At 40.8% G+C, this 20,530-nt stretch overlaps 1 pseudogene; it reads left to right on the forward strand.

Moving 5' to 3' along the window:
* Positions 1-4,614: 4,614 nt before the first annotated feature.
* On the forward strand, positions 4,615-16,788 carry LOC133765297 (coatomer subunit zeta-1-like; annotated as a pseudogene).
* The last annotated feature ends 3,742 nt before the right edge of the window (positions 16,789-20,530 follow it).

Here is a 20,530-nt window from a genome sequence, read left to right on the forward strand (position 1 = left end):
AGAGGGATGATGATCTGTCTTTAGAGCTACTGCCTGCTGACATGGTGTGACTATGTACTCTTCACTGGCATGGGGCGATTTCTCAGGCCGCTGTCTCCTGGGTGAGGAGCCGAGTATATCCTCTGAAGGCCTTGTTTGTTCCATTATAACCTGCTGTAAACACTTATACACTGTAGTATAAAAGACAGGGTGAGAATAGTAACCAATGATCCTAAGAGTGGCATTAACCAGGTAATGAGAGGATTTCATAGAGGACAGGAAATGGTGGGGGGTGGAGGGTCCTCTGGACCCTTGTGGGGACAGTTTGATGGATGTGGCTTAAAGCTGATTCTAGCCAAGACTGAGAGAAAAGTCACTCATCTTTTGCAGGTAGAGGGGTTTGTCTGTAGAGAAATTCTGAACAATTATACAGCATTAAGTGGGGAAGAGGACCATCAGTACACACAGGTTGGGAGTAGAGCCATTGGTAGTAGAGTAGAGGTTATGATTATGAAGGAATGAGGCCCAAGTGTGCTAGACAGAGTCTAGAACAAAGGACAGAGTCATTATTAGAGGAGCTAAGAAAGGTGCTGTCTAAGCTACTATTAAGTTTTCTGATTGAGAGGCAAATAGAACCTGATAGAAGGGGCTTGATAATAATCTGGTGGGCTTTAGGCCTTGTAAGTTAAGAGGCCCAGACCTATCTATCTCTTCACATGGGGTACATCCTAAGGGAGGTGTGAACCTCCTGGGGGAAGGCACCCTGTTGACTTTCATTACTTGGCTGGCCTGAGAGGAGAGCTGGCCAGGTAAAGGCAGGTGGCATCTCTAACAAGAAATTTACAGTTCTGCCTGCAATGTTGCTGACCCTACTTGACCATCCCCTCAGCTGTGGTGGTCACTTTGGAAGCTGGGCTGAGTGAAGGGCTTTTCAGCTTAGAGCCAATAAGATCTGTGGCTCTGACCTGGGAATCCTTCGACTCCAGGGCAGGTCCATTTCCAGTGATCCAACTCTTGGCAGAGCTGCCAGGGCTCTTCACAAGCTGACTTCTGCTGAAGCCCAGGCTTACCACATTGATAGCCACTACAGTGGACTGGCCTCCATGACAAGTTTCTAAACTGTACCCTTAGAAGTAAGCCCATAGGAATGTATGCAGAACTATACAGTTTTATAATTATAAACATCCTCCTCCCTCTCTTATTCCCACTCTTATTTTTTACTGAGATCTATTTTCAGTTGACTTTATACACATATGATTAACTGTATGTTAAGTAGAGTTCAACAAGTAGTATGAAGAAGAGGAAAAAAACCAAACTGTTCCTCAACAGTCAGGACAAGGGCTGTTCAAGTCATTGCTTCTCAAAGTGTCAATTTCATTTCTACAGATTTTCTTTTAGGTGCTCCATTAGTTATCACAGATATCTATTTCTATCTGTATCTCTTCTTCTCTCTCTCTCTTTCAAAAAATAATGTTTTAATTTCATAAGTATTGAACATGTACAGAATTTTTTCTTGTTATTACTCCCTAAAAATACTGTATATCAATGTCTACTTAACATTTACCATGTAGTGAGTATTATAAATAATCTGGAGATGGTTTAAGTATACAAGAGGACTGCATATACAACATGCAAATACTAAACCATTTCCCATAAAAGAGAGTTAGATATCCGTGAAATATCCACGGATCTGGGGATTCCTGGAACCAATCCTCCCACCAAGATACTAAGAAACAACTCAGTGTTGTTTGCTTTTAGGTTACACAAGTAATGGCAGTCTCTCTTGCACCAGTCACTTGAGGCCAAGTAAATCACTTATGAATCTTTTGTTCCTGGTCCAGCAGCTTTTCATGCATATTCCTCAGAACCATTTGACACTAAACACGGAGAATCTTAACCATGAGTCTGGGATCAAAAGATTCCATGAATCCCTGGAAATTATATGCCAATACTTGATTTTGAATCTATTAGCAGATTTGAGGGAAGATAATCCAACAGACAGTCATGCTTATTGGTGTGGGTGGGGTATTTATGTTTTAATTTTGTAACTTTATTTTAAGGTGAACAAATTTCATGTGTTTCATATATACATACATAGGAGCATAGTGATACTTCCCACCCTACTCTCCTCCCTGAGATCATCAATCTTGTAAAGAGTTCTGTCAATCTCCACCCCCCCATAAAGAGCCCTATTTCTAGAAAGTATGAAAGGGCTACTGTAACAAATATCACAGACTGGGAGGCTGAAACAACAGAAATTTATTTCCTCACAATCTGTATGCCAAAAGTCTGAGATTAAGGTGCCAGCAGGTTTAGTTTCTTTTCCTTGAATTATAAGCATTTCCTCCTGTGTCTTTGAGTGGTCTTTCCTCAATATCTCTGTGCACTGATCACCTTTTCTTTTTTTTTTTTTTGTTCTTTTTTTCTATCTTTTTCTTTCTTTCATTCTTTCTTTCTTTCCTTTTTTCATTTGAAAGGCAGAGGGACAGAAAGAAGTCTTCCATCCTCTGATTCACTCACTACTGCTTGCAATAGCCAGGGGCAGGCAGGCAGAAGCCAGGAACCCAGAACTCACTTTGGTCTCTTACATAGATGCCAGGGACCCAAGTACTTGAGCCATCACTTGCTGTCTCTCAGGGTGCACATTATCAAGAAGCTGAATCAGAAGCAGAGGCAGAACTTGAACCCAGGCACTCTGACATGGGATGACAAAGGCAACTTAGCCACTGCACCAAACATCCATCTTCTGTTCTCCCCTCTTGTAAGGACATCAGTCATATTGGATTAGAGCCTACCTTAATAGGTTTTAACTTAATTACCTCTTCAAAGAATATCTCAAATACAGTCACCTTTTGAGGTACTATTATTTTGGACTTCAACATATGAATTTGGAGGAAGGGGATACAAGTCAGCCTGTAAAAGAACACTAGTTTGCAGATTAAAAATCAAAAGTGAAAAGTGCATTCAATTCATCCTAGAAGGAGTTTTCCCTAGTCATAATCTGCTTGTACAATTGTTAGCCTGCAACTCAAACACAGTTGTTGTTTCTTTTTTTTTTTAAACTGGTTCAATGTGAGCTCTCTGGATCACTGAAGCCACAATCAATCATCAGCAATATTTATTGAGCACCTACTGTGTGCAGAAAGCCACACCAAGAGCTCTGAATCTATGGTATCGATTGTACCTGTAAGCCAGGATTGGATCTCCTTGTGAAAGAACCTTGTCATCTGCTTTATGCTGGAAAATGGAGCAGAAGTTTCAACAAATGACTTGGAAATTCTAAGCTTTGAAATGTAAAAGGCCTCATCGCAGGAGGGAAGTCTCCTTAAAAGATGTGTGTCATTACCAGGATGAGGCCATCTGATCTGCAGTGAGACAGAGATTGCTAAACTTCTGTGCCTGAGAAATAAACAGAATTGGGGGCAGGAAGGAGTTGGAGGGAGCATTCAGAAGTGAGAACCCCATAGAGGAGGTATGACGGAGAGCAAAGGGACATAGGGCAGTAGGGAACCTGCAGCCTGATGGGAGGTTGGAGCCTGGGAAGACACAACCATTAAAAATGCATCTGAAGTGGAAATGGCAGAAGGGAGGTCTAGCTCTTAATTATAAACTACTGGCAGTGTTCTACAGTGATGTGAACCTCATCTGCTCTCTGCAAATCCAGTGGAGTCTCCTACAGGCACAGATTTGAGCCTTTGGTTGCCAAGAAACAGGGAGCGAGGGCAGATGGAGTAGACAAAAGAAAGAAATATAATACAAAAATAAAGACATGCCCTAACCCAAGGGATATACGCTATTACCAATAATACTGAGGCTGCCATTGCAACATTTCAACAAAGCAAAACAACAGATTCTCTGAAATGCAGAAGTCTACTTGATTTTGTTGTTATTACCTAAGGCATAAGACTGTGCTTCATTCTGGGGGGCTGCTTTCAGGATAGTGAGCAGTGGGGAATCATCGGAGCATGCAGTAGTGGCAGCAGCCGCAAGGAGATGGGATCACACTTAAGCACGGGTCATTTCTCTATTCTCTGGCTGGCTAAGGAATTGCTTGTCACTTCAGTCTGGTCTAGCAGTGCAAATCTAGGGACTGCATTACACATCTGTCCTTCTGATTCTGAATATGCATGCAGAGTTACTAATCATGATGAAGAAAAGGGCAAGACTTGTGCAACTTCTGATGTGTTTGCTTCTGCTCATTGCTTAAAAGCACACTCCTAAGAGTCCTTATATGAGGAGTCTTCAAAGGCAGATGTTAAAGCCATATTGTGAAAAAATCCATGCATTTCCAAAGTTTTGTACCAAAATAAACTTATCTTTAAATCCCTTTTCCTAAACTTTTTGAAGTACCCTTATATGGTATGATTGAAGTCTTAAACCTCCAATACTAGGCAGAGCTTTGAATGGCAAGGCTTGCTAGGAGACTTCAGCTTAGCAATGTGAATATGACACCCAGAAGGTGATTTATGTGCCAGGGTCTTGCCAGGAAAGAAATGGCACACTGAAAGTGGGTGATTGATCAGAGTTTAATAAAAGAATTCATCACAGTGTAGTTAGAGTTCTGTGAAAGCCACGAGGGTTAGCAGAGCACCCCAAAGCTGGTGTCAGATGAGAGTCTTTACTCTCGTAGGCTAAATGGAGCAAGGTGGAAAAGCGAATCCTGAGTCTGCGAGAGAACTGTGCAGAGGGGGTCCTATGTAAGGATCTGGCTTTTGAGACAAACACACGGACAAATTGATCAACCCGACAGGGACGAAGCTGGGGCAACACAGTCTCTGATCTTATTCTCTTTTTGCCTTGTCCTGTCATGTTTCTGCCTCATATTGACTGAACCCAACTGGAAACCAAAAAGAGAGTATTGCAGTCCACACAGGCCAGCCTCCAGGAAGACAAGACTAGAGAAAGGTGTAATAGGATCTGGAGAGAAAACCTGACTATTGCCACATAATATTTCTGTATTATGGGGTATTCCACCATTATCCAAATGAAATGTTGTCTTATATGCAGGGAAAGCCCAGTCTACCAACTTCAATTCTGCCAAATGCCACTGCTTCCAGGAAGACTTCTTCATAAGCCCAGATGAAGGAGTATTGTTATCTTTTGGACATATGTAATACTGTGTTTATTCTCCTTATTGAATTCAGCATATATTGCCTTGGATCCAATGTACATGGCAACTTCTATTAAATTTTGTGCCTATTGAATGGGTTTCCTGCATATTTTTGTATTCCTTCCTAAAGCCTAGTACCATGCATGGTACACAATTGTTTTCATTGAAAGTCGTATCTGCTTTTTGTGTTTTTGAAGTAGCCAACCTCATGGTAGCAAGAAGAACATCCATATCTCATGAAATACAATGGTCTGTAGCTTTGTGTTTCCTCTGTTGTACAGATGGTCTAGTCTTTGCCTAGATGCCTAGATGCTAATGACAGCATGTTTAACATGGTTCAAGCCACCCCACTTCTATGTAGTCTCTGAAACTTGGAGCAACAAGAAGAATCATGTTATAAGAATGCCTGCTCCGTCCGGCGCCGCAGCTCAATAGGCTAATCCTCCGCCTGCGGCGCCGGCACACTGGGTTCTAGTCCCGGTCGGGGCGCCAGATTCTGTCCCAGTTGCCCCTCTTCCAGGCCAGCTCTCTGCTGTGGCCTGGGAGTGCAGTGGAGGATGGCCCAAGTCCTTGGGCCCTGCACCCACATGGGAGACCAGGAGAAGCACCTGGCTCCTGCCTTCGGATCAGCACGGTATGCCGGCCACAGCACGCCGGCCACAGCAGCCATTGGAGGGTGAACCAACAGCAAATGGAAGACCTTTCTCTCTGTATCTCTCTCTCTCTCACTGTCCTCTCTGCCTGTCAAAAAAGTAAAAATTAAAAAAATAAAAATAAAAAAGAATGCCTGCTCCCCTGTTTCTGAAGTCTCTCTTTTCCTGTTTCCTTGCGTTAGCAGTTACTCCCATACTATTCTATCTGTTCCTTCCTCTAAGCTAACTTCTTTTTGCTCATGGTTCTTTACCCAATACTCCTTGTTGTATTCAGTAAAATTTCTTGCTGGCTGTCAACATGAGGAACTTAATTTGTTTCTTGTCCTTCACCTGCATCTTGTAGTTGTACAGCCTTCTATTACTGCCTCCTTGTATTGTTTGAATGTTATTGTTACCCTGAGAAGCAAAGATCTTAGCAGAATGGCAAAGAAACTGTTAGTCAAAGCACAATTTTGCATTTACTGTATATGAATTTTAGGACCTATAGTAGTAGTTGAAACTCTCCTCTAAAAAAGTTAACTTCCTTAATTTATTAGTATAAACTATTGCATATTTTGGATCTTGTTTATGTTCTCAAGAATATTAATTATTTCCAAAAGCTCTGTTTATCCCTGAAATTTCTAAGCATATATTAAATTATCCCATTAAAATGTTGAAGAAAGAATCAGTATAGATCATTTCATATGATTGAATGTGATCTATTTCCTGACATGTTTTGGTTCTCATTTTTTATCGAGGTATTAATTCACTTAGTTGTAAATTCTCCAAATAACATTTCTCCATATAATTAGTAAACACATCATTAAAAACTTCAAATGGCTCTCTGCAACCCAAACATAATCTGTTTGTGCCAACCTTGCCATCATGAAAGCATATTATGTTAACTTCAATGATTTATTCTGAATAAGGACAGACTGACTATTAGTGTTTAATACTTACACATGTCCATATATCCTTTTAATAATTTGTTCAAGAATTTGCCAGTGGTTGAAATATGCTTTAGAAGTCTGTAGTTTCCAGAAAGTATATTAGAAAACATGGAACATTCAGCTGCTGATCTTCTGTCTTCTATCAAACCTTTCATTCATTACAATGTCTTAAATTCTGACATTTGTCCTGCATTATACTTGCAGATCTTTTTAATATTCAGGAATAAAATTCACCCTGGTTGCAGTCATTAACAAACTAACAAAAACTAACCTGATATGAACTCTTCAACTCTCATCTCACAGATTTTGGATTTCAATTCTACTCTTAAAAAGTATAATCCGGGGACTGGTGCCGTGGTGCAGTAGGTTAATCCTCCGCCTGAGGCACTGGCATCCCATATGGGTGCCGGTCTGCTCATCTTCCAATCCAGCTCTCTGCTATGGCCTGGGAGAGCAGTAGAAGGTGGCCCAAGTCCTTGGGCCCCTGCACCCACGTGGAAGACCCGAAGAAGCTCCTGGCTCCTGGCTTCAGATCGGCACAGCTCCAGCCATTATGGCCATTTGGGGAATGAACCAGCAGATGGAAGACTTCTCTCTCTTATCTGCCTCTGCCTCTCTATAACTCTGCCTTTCAAATATATAAATAAATCTTAAAAAAAAAAAAAAAAGTCAAAGACAAAACCAAACTAAAAGCAACCTTCTTTAGCTGGAAGGCCTTGGCCCTGAGTGATAAAGGCTCAAGGAGCAGGATCACTTCTTTTTTTTTTTTTTAACATTAATTAATTTATTTATTTGAAAGACAGAGTTATGGAGAGAGAGAGGGGAAGAGAGACTGAGAGGGAGAGGTCTTCCATCCACTGGTTCACTCTCCAAATGGCCACAACAGCTGAAGCTGTGCCCATCTGAAGCCAGGAGCCAGGAGCTTCCTCCTAGGTCTCCCACGTGGATACAGGGGGCCCAAGCACTTGGGCCATCTTCTACTCTTTTTCCAGGCCATAGTAGAGAGCTAGATCAGAAGTGGAGCAGCCTGGATTCAAACCAGCATCCATATGGGATACTGGCCCTGCAGGTAGCCGCTCTACCTGCTACACCACAGTGCTGGCCCTGCAGGATCACTTCTAAGCCGTCTTATGGGGTTCCCAAGGCAGTCAGCTATTCTTGGAGTGTTTATTCTGCTCTTTTCGTGTTTATGTAGCTCTAAAATGTATTTAGATGACTTTTAAGTGTACCAGTAATATTCTGTTTGCCTGGATTAGGAATAAAACTGCAATTGCCCTGAGAGCCAAGACTTTTAGAGATAGTAGCAAGCATTAACACAGAAGCGTTCTTAGAGTCTATTTGCCCAGTATCAGTTTGATCTGATAATTTCACCATGGTATCTCTTCCTCACTGTAAAATTAGCTGTTTCTATTTAAATTTCACCTCCTAACATTTGAGTTTGTTGCTTTCTTCTTAGTTCAGTATAATAAAACTCCAATCTTTATTTTTAATAAGTCTTTCAGCTAAGCCACCAAAGGTATTTAGCAGAAAGAAATGTATGTAAAAAAGGGATAGTATGCTCCTTTATTTGTGTGAATGTATTTGTGTGTGTACTAAGTTTGTATCTTTGATGTGAATATTTGATTTTTTAAGCAATTACTTTGGTATTATACAGCAGAAAAGCTGTGTTTTCATAGAAGAGACTAAATTGTAGTTGCTAAATAGAAGTACCTGGTACCCTTTAATGATTCCATCTTGCCATATATACATGTATTAAAAAAAATTTTTAGGGCCTGCGCCGTGGCTCACTTGGCTAATCCTCCGCCTTCGGCGCCAGCATCCCATATGGGCTCCAGGTTCTAGTCCCGGTTGCTCCTCTTCCAGTCCAGCTCTCTGCTGTGGCCCAGGAGGGCAGTGGAGGATGCCCCAAGTGCTTGGGCCCTGCACCCCATGGGAGACCAGGATAAGCACCTGGCTCCTGGCTTCAGATCGGCGCAGCGCCGGCCCTGGCAGCCATTTTGGGGGTGAATCAACAGAAAAAGGAAGACCTTTCTCTCTGTCTCTCTTTCACTGTCTATAACTCTACCTGTCAAAATAAAAAAAAAAATAAAAAAATTTAAATCAGTCTAAGGAGCAGCTTAATAATATTTTAAAAACAAGAAAAATCTTTCAGGCAGACATCAATGTTTGCTTCCTGTTCACTTTCTGATGATGAAAAACAAAGGAATTCATACTAAACTAAATATGAAGGATTGAAACAAACTTTGAGGAAAATTTCTCAACAGTAAGAATTGTTAAACATGAGAAGAAAATTCCAACTGCCTTTGTGGAATTCAAGTGGGGAGAAAGAACGTAGAAACTGGGTAATGGAGAGATTATATTTGGGGTAGGAAATTATAGCCTGTAATTTTCAGAGGGATTTTCACAATATGATCAGTGAAAAAAAAAAAGAAAGAAAGAAAAAGAAAAAAAAGACATTTAGGCTGTCTTTGAGAATTCAAAGAAGATACTTGAAGAAGATTGAATAGAAAAGAGCATTTTAAGATGATTAATAGAAAATTCTAGGGTTCAACACTGTGGCGTATTGGGTAAAGCCACTGCCTGCAGTGCTATCATCCTATTTGGGTGCCAGCACTGTAGGCAGCAGCTTTACCTACTATGCCACAGTGCCAGACCCCTATGTTTTGTTTTCATAATCTCATAGTTTCAAGTATCACATTTAAGTCTTTAATCAATTTTGAGTTTATTATGGGTGAAATAGGGATCTAAATTTCATTCTTCTGCACATGAATGGATATCTAGTATTCTCCATATAATTTGTTAGAAGATTATTCTTTTGACTAAAAATATGATATTTAAGAGAAAATAGTCTCTATAGACTGAGCATTGAAAATTATTCATTGACAATGAATATTACAATACATTCAGTATAAAACTTTGTGATTTAAATAAAGCCATGGAAATAATCAGCATCTTAAGAATATAAGGCTAAATTATCTTTAGCCATTTCTGCTTTAAATTAAATATTTAATAATGTAGTCAATAAGCTATCATGACTTATGAGACAATAATCTCAGATCATACATGCCATAACTTAAATTATCCTAATATGGTATACAAAAAAGCTACCACAGTGAATAATATTGTTTTAAATTCTAGTATACTTGGATTTTATCTTTTTACTGAAGATGACTTCTAAAACACAGAATTTTAGAATTGAAATAAATCTAATTTTAATCATTGATCTACTTTCTACTCACTGACAAAGGTTTCCACTAAAATTGGCAAACTTGGCAAACACTAGAAATCTCATTCCCTGACATAGATCTAAAATACGCTATCACAGAAAGACAAATAGCATGTTTTTTCACATGGAGAGGTTTTTAAAAGGTCAACCTGAATGTTGAATACTGGGAAGTGTAAGAAAATAGTAGATAGAGAGATGTTGGATAACAGGTACTAAAATGCAGTTAAATGGAAGGAATACGTTCTGATGTTCACACAGTGAGGTTTCACAGTAACCTATTATATATTTTATAAATAACTGAAAGAAGCTCAAAGCCTTTGAACAAAAAGTAGTGATATGAATGACCTTGATGTGATCAGTACACACTGTATACATTCAGCCATCTTGGGATCTCTGAGTAGTAACTTTATGTAGACACTCTTCCAATTAGTGCAAATGCAGTGAGTACATGCAATGTCTCTACCCCCATGAAACTTACATTTGAATGAGAAATTTACATAAATAAATAATTTCAGCTAATAATGGCAAGCATGTTCTGATTGCTCACTATTTGCCAGCACTGTTCTCGAGGTTTCCATGGATTGTGGTCCTCACAACAACCCCATGCTGTATTGTAATTATCCCGATTTTATATTTGAGGAAACAGCCATAGAGAAGTCAATTAAATTGACAAAGATCATGCTATGAGATAATCGCAGAGCCAGGATTTTTATTCAAATGGTGTGACTCAAGAGCTTGTGCTCTTATTGTTATTTGGTGTCCAAGTCCATTTGGGCTTCTGTATTGCAAATTACCCAAAGGTGGGTAGTTTGTAAATTTTAAAAAAAGCACTTATTTCTCACAGGTCACCAGGTTAGGAAGACCCAGGAACTGGCAGATGTGATGTCTAATGAGGGCCCATTTGCTTATAGCAGCACCTTCTCAAAGTGTCCTGCCTTCGATAAGGGCAAGGAGAACTCTGGGGCCTCTTTTATAAAAGGGTACTAATCCCGTCATGAGGGCAGAGCCTTCTTCACCTCCCTTCACCTTCACTGGGGGTGGTGATATATTCCTTTTAATACATCACTTTGAGGGTTATGATTTGAACATATGAAATGGGGAAGGGGGAACATAAATATATAGATCATAGCACAAGACATTTTACATACATCAGAGTAAGTGAATAAATAATAATGACAGAGGCCTTTTTATATAGGAAGTTAGTCATGGTCTTCTTGAGAACAGAAGTTATATTTGAAAAAGGATATGAATGAAGTGAGAGTGTGAGCTGTGTAAACATCTGAGAAAATAGTCCCAGCAGGAGAAAACAGCACTTATTCAATGTGTGGTGGTCCTGAGACATAAAATACTTTGCATTTTTGAAAAATAGAAAGGCAAATAGAACTGAAGTCGAATGAGGAAGAAAATGATAGGACAAGAGATTAGGTAGTACATCAAGGTTCTCCAGAGAAACAAAACCAATAGGATCAATGTTCAACTCTGCAAGATAATAGCAAATTCCTTTTCTAACAATTCTATTAATTTACATTTCACCAGTATTGTATAATAATTATCTACATCTTTCACAACATTTCATATTGCCAAATTTCTTTCTTTTTTTTTTTTTTTTTTTTTTTTTTTTTTTTAGACAGGGAGAGTGGACAGTGAGAGAGAGAGACAGAGAGAAAGGTCTTCCTTTTGCCGTTGGTTCACCCTCCAATGACCGCCGCAGCCGGCGCACCGCGCTGATCCGAAGCCAGGAGTCAGGTGCTTCTCCTGGTCTCCCATGGGGTGCAGGGCCCAAGCACCTGGGCCATCCTCCACTGTACTCCCTGACCACAACAGAGAGCTGGCCTGGAAGAGGGGCAACTGGGACAGAACCTGGCGCCCCAACCGGGACTAGAACCCAGTGTGCCAGTGCCACAAGGTGAAGGATTAGCCCATTGAGCCGTGGCGCCGGCCGCCAAATTTCTTAATCTCTGTCTATCTAGATGCTATAAAATACCATCTCCATATGTATCCAACTTGTATTTACCATACATTTCATAGATTTGTCAATTTATGTTTTATCTAACGTATGGTAACCATATGTCCTATTTGCCTAGGACGATGCTAGCAGTCATCTCTTGTTCCAGCATGTTTATCAATAACAGCCTGCCAAATTGCGCAGCCAGCAAAAATAAACTTCCTAACACCCTGTTCTGATATGACTAAAGAAGCATATTATAAGGAATAGATGCCAAGAAAACTGCTCCCACATCTAATCAGGGAACTCATCCTACTGCTGAAAGTCTTTGCAGTTCACATTACGTGGAATTCCATCACTGAAGTAAATCAGTGACTGCTGCATGCCACTCAGCCTGCTGTGGGCCATGGGACTCCTGGCTACACTTTTTGCAGGTTCTTCCCTTGATTCATGAAAGAATTCAAAGCCAAAGGGGTAAATATATACAGGAAAGCAAGACTTATTCAGAGCAAAACAAAAATGCAAACTCAAGAATCAAGTAATGCATAAATGAACAACAAAAATGCAAAAAGACCACAGCAAAGAAAAGCTCCTCACCAAGGAGAGCATTCAACAGTGGAAGAGTCTTCATCAAAAGAAAAAACCCCAACCAAGAAAGAGCCGCCTCAAAGTTAGGCCTTCCCTCTACACCCTCCAGTGTTATAGGGGGTGATGGCTGTGGCAGAGACCAACTGAATCTTCAAAAGGTACTGGAATTTGGGGCAGAGATCAAGCACCCCCATTTCCATGCCCTTTTTAGAAAATATCTGAAGTGCCATGGTATCTGGTATATGATGGAACTGGGAGTGTTCCCCCTAGTTATTTTATTATAATGATATTATAAGGACTTAAAAGTTATGGTGGGTACACCCTGCAGCCTTGTTGGATATTTCTAGCTAATGCTGGTTCCAAATTTGGAACATTGAAGATCTTGTGCTTTCTGCTACATTGAAGGGAGTGGGGGTTTGTTGGTTCCTGGGAGGTCTACCTATGTAGTGAACAGAAAGTGAGGCTTGGGTTATGCACAGAAAGGGAAGGGAATTTAGATAGAGCACAGAAGGGGACTTGTCATGAGGTCTGGACCTTTGCAACTGTCTATCCCATGGTGTGTTGGTCATGTCTGTCAAACCATGAATTACCTGGAGCAACAGCACAAGTCAGCAAAGAGTTGTCCAGCACTTCAGCTGTAGTAGTCAAACCTCATCTCATCTCCTTGACTACCTATCTTATCTTCCCACAACAATTCTTCCCTGCCAAGTTTAAGATTTCATTGCATTTATCCTGTATCTATTCCATTGTTGTGCTTTAAGGGGGCTGGAAGAGGTAAATGAATCAGTTTATATGTTGTTGAACCATGAGGACAAATATTGCAAACAACGAACAGTTATACAACTTGGAGTTAAATGCAATAATGGCTGGGACATTGATTATGTTTTCTCCTTCAAGGAGGAGGTAAATGTGTTCTAAGTAAGGGAGATAAAAAGGAATGAAGTCAAAGAAGGATTCAAGGGTGCATACAGGCACTTTGGGGGCTGTAAGAATTGACTATGAGGGGCAGGCATTTGGCTCTGCGATTAAGAAGCTACTTGGGAAGCCTGCATTACAAATTGCAGTGCCTGGGTTCCAATCTTGGCTCTGCTTTAGATTTCAGCATCCTGATAATAATGCACACCCTTGGAGACAGCAGGTGGTGCCTCAAGTACTGGGGTCCCTGCGAGCCATGTGGGAGACCCGGATTGAGTTCCAGGGTCCTGGCTTCAGTCTAGGCCAGTCCTAGCTGTTGAGGGCAAACCAGTGGATGGGAAATATATATATTCTCTCTCTCTCTCTCCCTCCCTCCCTCCCTCTCTACCTCCCTCCCTCCCTCTGTGTGTGTGTGTGTGTGTGTCCCTTGAAAGAAAGAGAGAGAGAGAGAGAGAGAGAGAGAGAAAGGAAGAAAGAGTTTTAAGTAACAACTATCCTTAAAAAAACTGACAGTGGCAGAAACTGCTTATTCTTAAAAAATAAAAAGTATTCCTTCATTCTCCTGAGCAAATAGTTTACCTACATTTTCCCAGCCTTTGAGTAAGGTCTGGACCACTGTAAAGGTCTGGCCACAGAAGTATGAATATAAAGTGGCATTCCATTTATAGTGTTATACGGCTGGGCCACGACTTTTTCAAAAAGCAATGAGTCCTCTCTACATTCTCATTCTTCTTTCTATTACCAGAAACAAATGAGAAAAAATAGCTTTTTTCATTATTGACTTTCCCTCTGCATATTTTTTTCATAAAACCCAACACTACCAAAAGTAAACAAGATGGATTTTTTTGGATTTTTAAACTTACTTTATTTTACATTCTAATGCACAAAATGATGAAAGGGAGATTCTGAAAAGCAGGTAAGTAGAAATCTGCAAAGAATTACTTCGACAAAAGATAAAAACAAAATCAAGAGACCAATTACTAACTGCAAGAGGTAGCCAGGAAGAAGCCCAAAACACACACCCCAGGCTGTAGCAGAGCACTCTGGACATCCAAGAGGAGCACCCATCTCACAGTAATGGGTATAAAATGCATTGCTAAGCATATACTAATTAAGTATAAGGATGTAGTTGTCATTGGGAAAAGTGAATAAAAATAAAAATTAGTGATGAGAGTACCAAAAGTAATGGAAGTTTATGTTTATTCTCTTAATGACACTGTAAGAGACAATTCCATTACTATTTAAATTTACTATTGATCATAGCATTTTATATTTTTAAATAAATATAAACTGTCTTGTTTTATGTAAAGTACAGGTAAGTAAGACTAAAATACCAACCACTGGCTAAGGACAACATGCTGCAATCAAGAAAAACTGTAAGTGCTATTAATGCAACTACATATACTTAAGAGACATACAAATGTACCTCAGAAAGTTTGTGGAAAATGGAACTAAAATATGAGCTTATTTGGGTACGAAATTTTTTTAAATCAACTCATAGTTTTTTCATAATATTCATTTTCCTTTAAGTTGTTTGAAGACTCATCATATATTTCTGGGTATAGATTTCATATTAAAACAATGGAAAACCTGTTCTATGTTTTATTTTTGTTGACATTTGCCACCCCAACTCAATGCAAAAGAGATTTGTTGAGCATTAATTATGGCCCAGGTATTATGACAGATGCTGAGGTACACAGATGAAATAACAAGTTCATACAGTTCCTGTAAACTCTCTGGCATCATCTTTCTTCCTAGCCTCTTTTCCTATCTTATTTCACCTAATCTGTATTTAGTTAACTCAGTGAAAATTTAACCTAATAAAAATTGGAGATGTTTATTTCATTTTTATTTAATCTAGTTTTTTTTTTAGAATTTCAGTGAAAAATGTAAGGAATCCAAAAATAAAATCTATTCTAGACTATGCATAGTTTTCTTCCATTTCACATTTTATAAGAATAATCACGTTTTTCAAGTTTTCTTCTTTTAATGTTTCCCTTCTTCTTTTCCTCCTTCTCCTCCTCCTTCTCCTCCTCTCTTCTCTTTCTCTCTCTCTCCCTCTATATCCCTCTCCCCCCCCACATACATACACACACACACACACACCCTAATCTACAATTAATTTCTTAGGCATCAATCGTTCTGCTAATTAGCCACTCCAATGATCATAACTTCAAACATTTTCATTTGTCACGTAAGTGCTTTTAATTCTCTTAATTCTAAAATGATAACAAAAGAGGACTGTGGATGAATTAGAATAATTCATTGATTTTTACAGGTAGAAGAAGTTGAGTAATTTGCATGCACATGCATCTGCATCTAGCATATGCACACTGAGTAACAATTCAAAATTAATGAAGTAGAAAACAGAAAACCAGTAGAATCAATATATAAATCAATGTTTACAGAAAAGCTATTCTGTCATAGCCAAATATTGGAAAAAATCAAAGTATACATCCACTGATGAATAGATAAAGAAATGTAGTATGTGGAATACTATTCAGGCATTAAAAGGGATACAATCTTGTTGTTTGCAACAGCATGAATGGAACTGAAGATGATTATACTAAGACTGGAATGTAAAGCATATAAAGACAAATATGACATTATTTCACTCACATGTTGAGTCTATAATAGGTGATGTCATAGAAGGTAAGGTATAACAGTGATTACCAAAAGCTGAGGAAAGGGAGGTAGAAGGAGAGATGGGGAAAAGTTGATAAACAGGTACTATGTTATAATTAGAAGTAAGAAATTCTGTTGTTCTATTGCACAGTAGGGTGACTACAGATAATGATAACATACCATATATTTCTCCAAAAAAAGTTGAAAGGAAGCATTTTGATATTTTTCCCATTAGAAATACTGAAGGCTTTTGCAACTCCATGTTGGCACCAGCTTGAGGCAAGATAGAGGCACTAATTTTGGAACCCTCCCTGTATACTGTCAAAGCCATCCTGATTCTGGAAAATGATGGAGATCGACTTTTTGCCAAGTACTATGATGACACCTACTCCACTGTCAAGGAGTAAAAGGCCTTTGAGAAGAACAGTTTCAACAAGACCCATCAGACTGACAGTGAGATTGCCCTCTTAGAAGGCCTGACAGCAGTGTACAAAAGCAGGATTGACCTATATTTCTATGTGATTGGCAGCTCCAATGGAAATGAGTTGATGCTCATGGCTGTCCTGAACTGCCTCGTTGATTCATTGAGCCAGATGTTGAGGAAAAATGTGGAAAAGTTAGCTCTGCTGGAGAACATGGAGGGACTCTTCTTGGCAGTGGATGAAACTGTAGATTCAGGGGTGACCCTAGAGAATGATCCCCAGCAGATGGCACACCACGTAGCATTAAGGAGTGAAGATGTCCCCCCTATGAAGCAGACCAAGTCTCAGGTGCTGCAGTCAGTCAAAGAACAGATCAACTGGTGGCTCCTCCAGTGAAGAACCCAGCTTTCCTGGCTCCGCACCCCTCAAAAACTCAGCCTGTCTGCTGTGACTCCTCATCCAGTCCCCCAGCTGATGCTCTCAGGGTCATCTCAGGGATCACAAGGGATCCTTAAATCTCCACCTTTTCTGTGCTTGCCCCACCCTCGCCCCAGCTTCCCTGCACACTTCCTGTTCCTTCTCATTCCTTTTACAGTTCTGGGAGTAAAGTCCCCAGGAGATCTGGAAGCAGGGCAGGGGACGCTCCCACCTCCTTTCTAGAGAGGATGCTCCCATGCTCTTCTGCCCCAGGTGTTCTCCTCAACTCTGGCACCCTTTGCTGTACATACTCTTCAAATCAAAGCTGGAGAAAGAATGTGCTGAGTGTTTGCCTCCTTTTGCCTTTACCCAGCCCTCATTCCCACAGCCCGTATGTCTAGCAGGGGTGGAGAGAGTTCCTTCCACTGCAGTGCGTGTGGGTTGGGGGGATGGCTCCAAAATCCACTGAACCCCACTTGTTGGCTCCGGGGTTTTCTCCACTTCTGCTTACTGCACTACCCTATGCCTTAGACGAGACAGTCAGAGGGAACAGAGTGTAAGACATAGTGATTGAAATTATATTGGAGAGGGCTCATAAAATTCATTCTTGACCCCGATCTTGGCATACAGCCTCAAATCTACTGTAGCCTGTAGTGCTGCTCATGGGAGCGTCTCCTCTCAGGGGGCCACCTTTAATGCTCCACCATTACTGACCATGACATCTTCACCAGATTTGTCCCTCTGTGTGCTGGAGCAAAGCCAGTCACTGGAACTCCAACTCCATTCTAGCCTTAAGAAGAAGCTATGTGCAGAACTGGGAGTGAAATGTAGGTCTTGGGCCTCCAGGCTCTCAGTTTGAGCTCCCCAAAAGCCTTTACCACTTGACCTGGTGTCTGCACCTGTTGCTTGACCCTCCCCTCTCTGCCTCCACTTTGGATCTGAGCAGTAGGTCTGGGCTCTCCCTTCTCTCCTCCGAGGGAGGGGCCTTGACTTTCGGATTGGGTTTCTTTGGGGAGACAAGGATGGAACTTCCACACTTGAGTCTAATCCTTCCCCGTGACTTAAAACATCCTCCCCACAAAAATGTCTTAGAAAACCTTCCTGGTTGGTGCCACAGCTCAATAGGTTAATCCTCCCCCTGCGGCGCCAGCACACAGGGTTCTAGTCCCGGTCGGGGCGCCGGATTCTGTCGCTCCGCTTCCTGTACAGCTCTCTGCGGCGGCCCAGGAGTGCAGTGGAGGATGGCCCAAGTCCTTGGGCCCTGCACCCGCATGGGAGACCAGGAGAAGCACCTGGCTCCTGCCTTCGGATCAGCGCGGTGCGCCAGCTGCAGCGCATCGGCCACAGCGGCCATTGGAGGGTGAACCAACGGAAAAGGAAGACCTTTCTCTCTGTCTCTCTCTCTCTCTCACTGTCTACTCTGCCTGTCAAAAAAATAAATAAATAAATAAATAAATAAATAACCTTCCTGAGACTTGGGCATTCTGCCCCACCAACTGCCAATTCTCCATCACAGAAGTGGGGCAGATAACTGGGCATCTTTGTGGAAGAGGTGTGTGGAATCAGAGGATAACCACCTTCCTTTCCTGCTCTGTGCAAAGAGGAATAAAACCGATTTCCTTTTCCAAAAAAAAAAAAAATGCTGAGAAGAGACAGATAAGGTTAATCTGATTTAACATTATGCAGTGTATGCATGGACAGAAACACTACATGCTATATCCTACAAATACATATAATTGTTATGTTTCAGTTAATAATAAAGAAAAATTATATTTTAAATTTTAAAGAAAAAAAGTTGGTACTTAGACAAAACTTTTTAATACTAAATTAATTTTTTTGACAGGCAGAGCTAGACAGTGAGAGAGAGAGAGAGAGAGAGAGAGAAAGGTCTTCCTTCCATTGGTTCACCCCCCAAATGGCTGCTGTGGCCAGCACGCTGCGCCGATCTGAAGCCAGGAGCCAGCTGCTTCCTCCTGGTTTCCCATGCGGGGGCAGGCCCCAAAAAGGGCCATCCTCCACTGCTTTCCCAGACCACAGCAGAGAGCTGGACTGGAAGAGGAGCAACCGGGATAGAATCCGGTGCCCCAACCGGGTCTAGAACCCAGGGTGCTGGCGCCGCAGGTGAAGGATTAGCCAAGTGAGCCGCGCACCGGCACTAAATTATTTTTCTAAAAGATTTACTTATTTATCTAAAAGAGTTACACAGAGAGAGAGAATGAGAGACAGAGAGAGAGAGTGAGGTCTTCCATCCACTGGTTCACTCCCCAGTTGGCCCCAACAGCCGGAGCTGCGCTGATCCAAAGTTGGGAGCCAGGAGCTTCTTCCAGGTCTCCCACGTGGGTGCAGGGTCCCAAGGAATTGGGCCATCTTCTACTGCTTTCCCAGGCCATAGCAGAGAGCTGGATCAGAAGTGGAGCAGCCGAGTCTCAAACCAGTGCCCATATGGGATGCCGGCGCCTCAGGCCAGGGCGTTAACCCACTGCGCCACAGCACCAGCAGGCCCCCCTGCTCCACTTTTGATCCAACTCTTCTGTGGCCTGGGAAAGCGGTAAAGGATGGCCCAAACCCTTGGGCCCCTGCACCCATGTGGGAGACCCAGAAGAAGCTCCTGGCTCCTGACTTCAGATCAACAAATCTCCAGCCATTATGGCCATCTGGGAAGTGAACCAGCAGATGGAAGACCTCTCTGTCTCTCTGACTCTGCCTCTCAGTAACTCTGCCTTTCAAATAAATAAGTAAATCTTTAAAAAAAGATGTAGGGTTAATATAAATATCTAAATTTACAAAGTTAACACAGGAAAAAAACTATAAACTAATTTCACTTATGATTTTCATTTATAAATTTTTAAAATGTATGCATATTAGCAAATTGCATCTAGTGGCACATTAAAAGTAAAACACAGGATGATCAAGTTAGTTTTTATTCCATGAATGCAAAAATTTTCCAATATTACAAAATTTGTTAAGAGTTTAGAGGAAAGGGAAAAAAATTACATAATTATCTCCACAGGTGCAAAAAAAATTGGCAATGTAGCAGCAATTCTGGATTTTTAAAAAGAAGAAAATAGTTAATAAGACAGGACTTAGTGGATGCTTCCTTAATATGATTTTATTCTTAATGTGGGAACATAAGAATCTTGGCATATCAGGACTAGGTCATTTGCATAGTATTATCATTACTATTTAACATTTCAGAGGAGTCAAATGATTAGATATGCAGTCCAGAAAGCAATACCAATAGGGATAGGGAGAATGATTTGGAGGCAGGACAGATAATTCTATAGGACAAAAGGAGTCTTAGAAAGCTGTTTTAATAACCCATGTATAAAAGGGCTGGTTCAGGTAGCTATCATAGAAATGAAGAGCCACAGCTTTACAGTTTTATAGATCAATTCAATAAAACTTAATTACTGATGAAATAAGAGAGATGAGTCCCAGGTTTCCAACGGGGACAAGCTAGCACATCATAGAATTATTCATTAAGACAGAAAACACAAGAGGATATTTGGATGAGAAAATGTCTTCAATTTCTTAAAACTTAATTTAGAAAAAAGAGTGAAAATCAAAGAGGGACTATCTAGTACACAGTTGAATACATGGGTTCAAGAAAGATTCCAAAGAAGAATCTAGATTGCTTTATTATCATTCTATCTGACCTTCACAATAACTTCATGATATCAGTATTATCATCCTAGCTTTACAAATGAGGAATCGATCAGTG

Source organism: Lepus europaeus, chromosome 8, assembly GCF_033115175.1.
Source record: "Lepus europaeus isolate LE1 chromosome 8, mLepTim1.pri, whole genome shotgun sequence".
In the NCBI taxonomy this organism is placed as follows: Eukaryota; Metazoa; Chordata; class Mammalia; order Lagomorpha; family Leporidae; genus Lepus; species Lepus europaeus.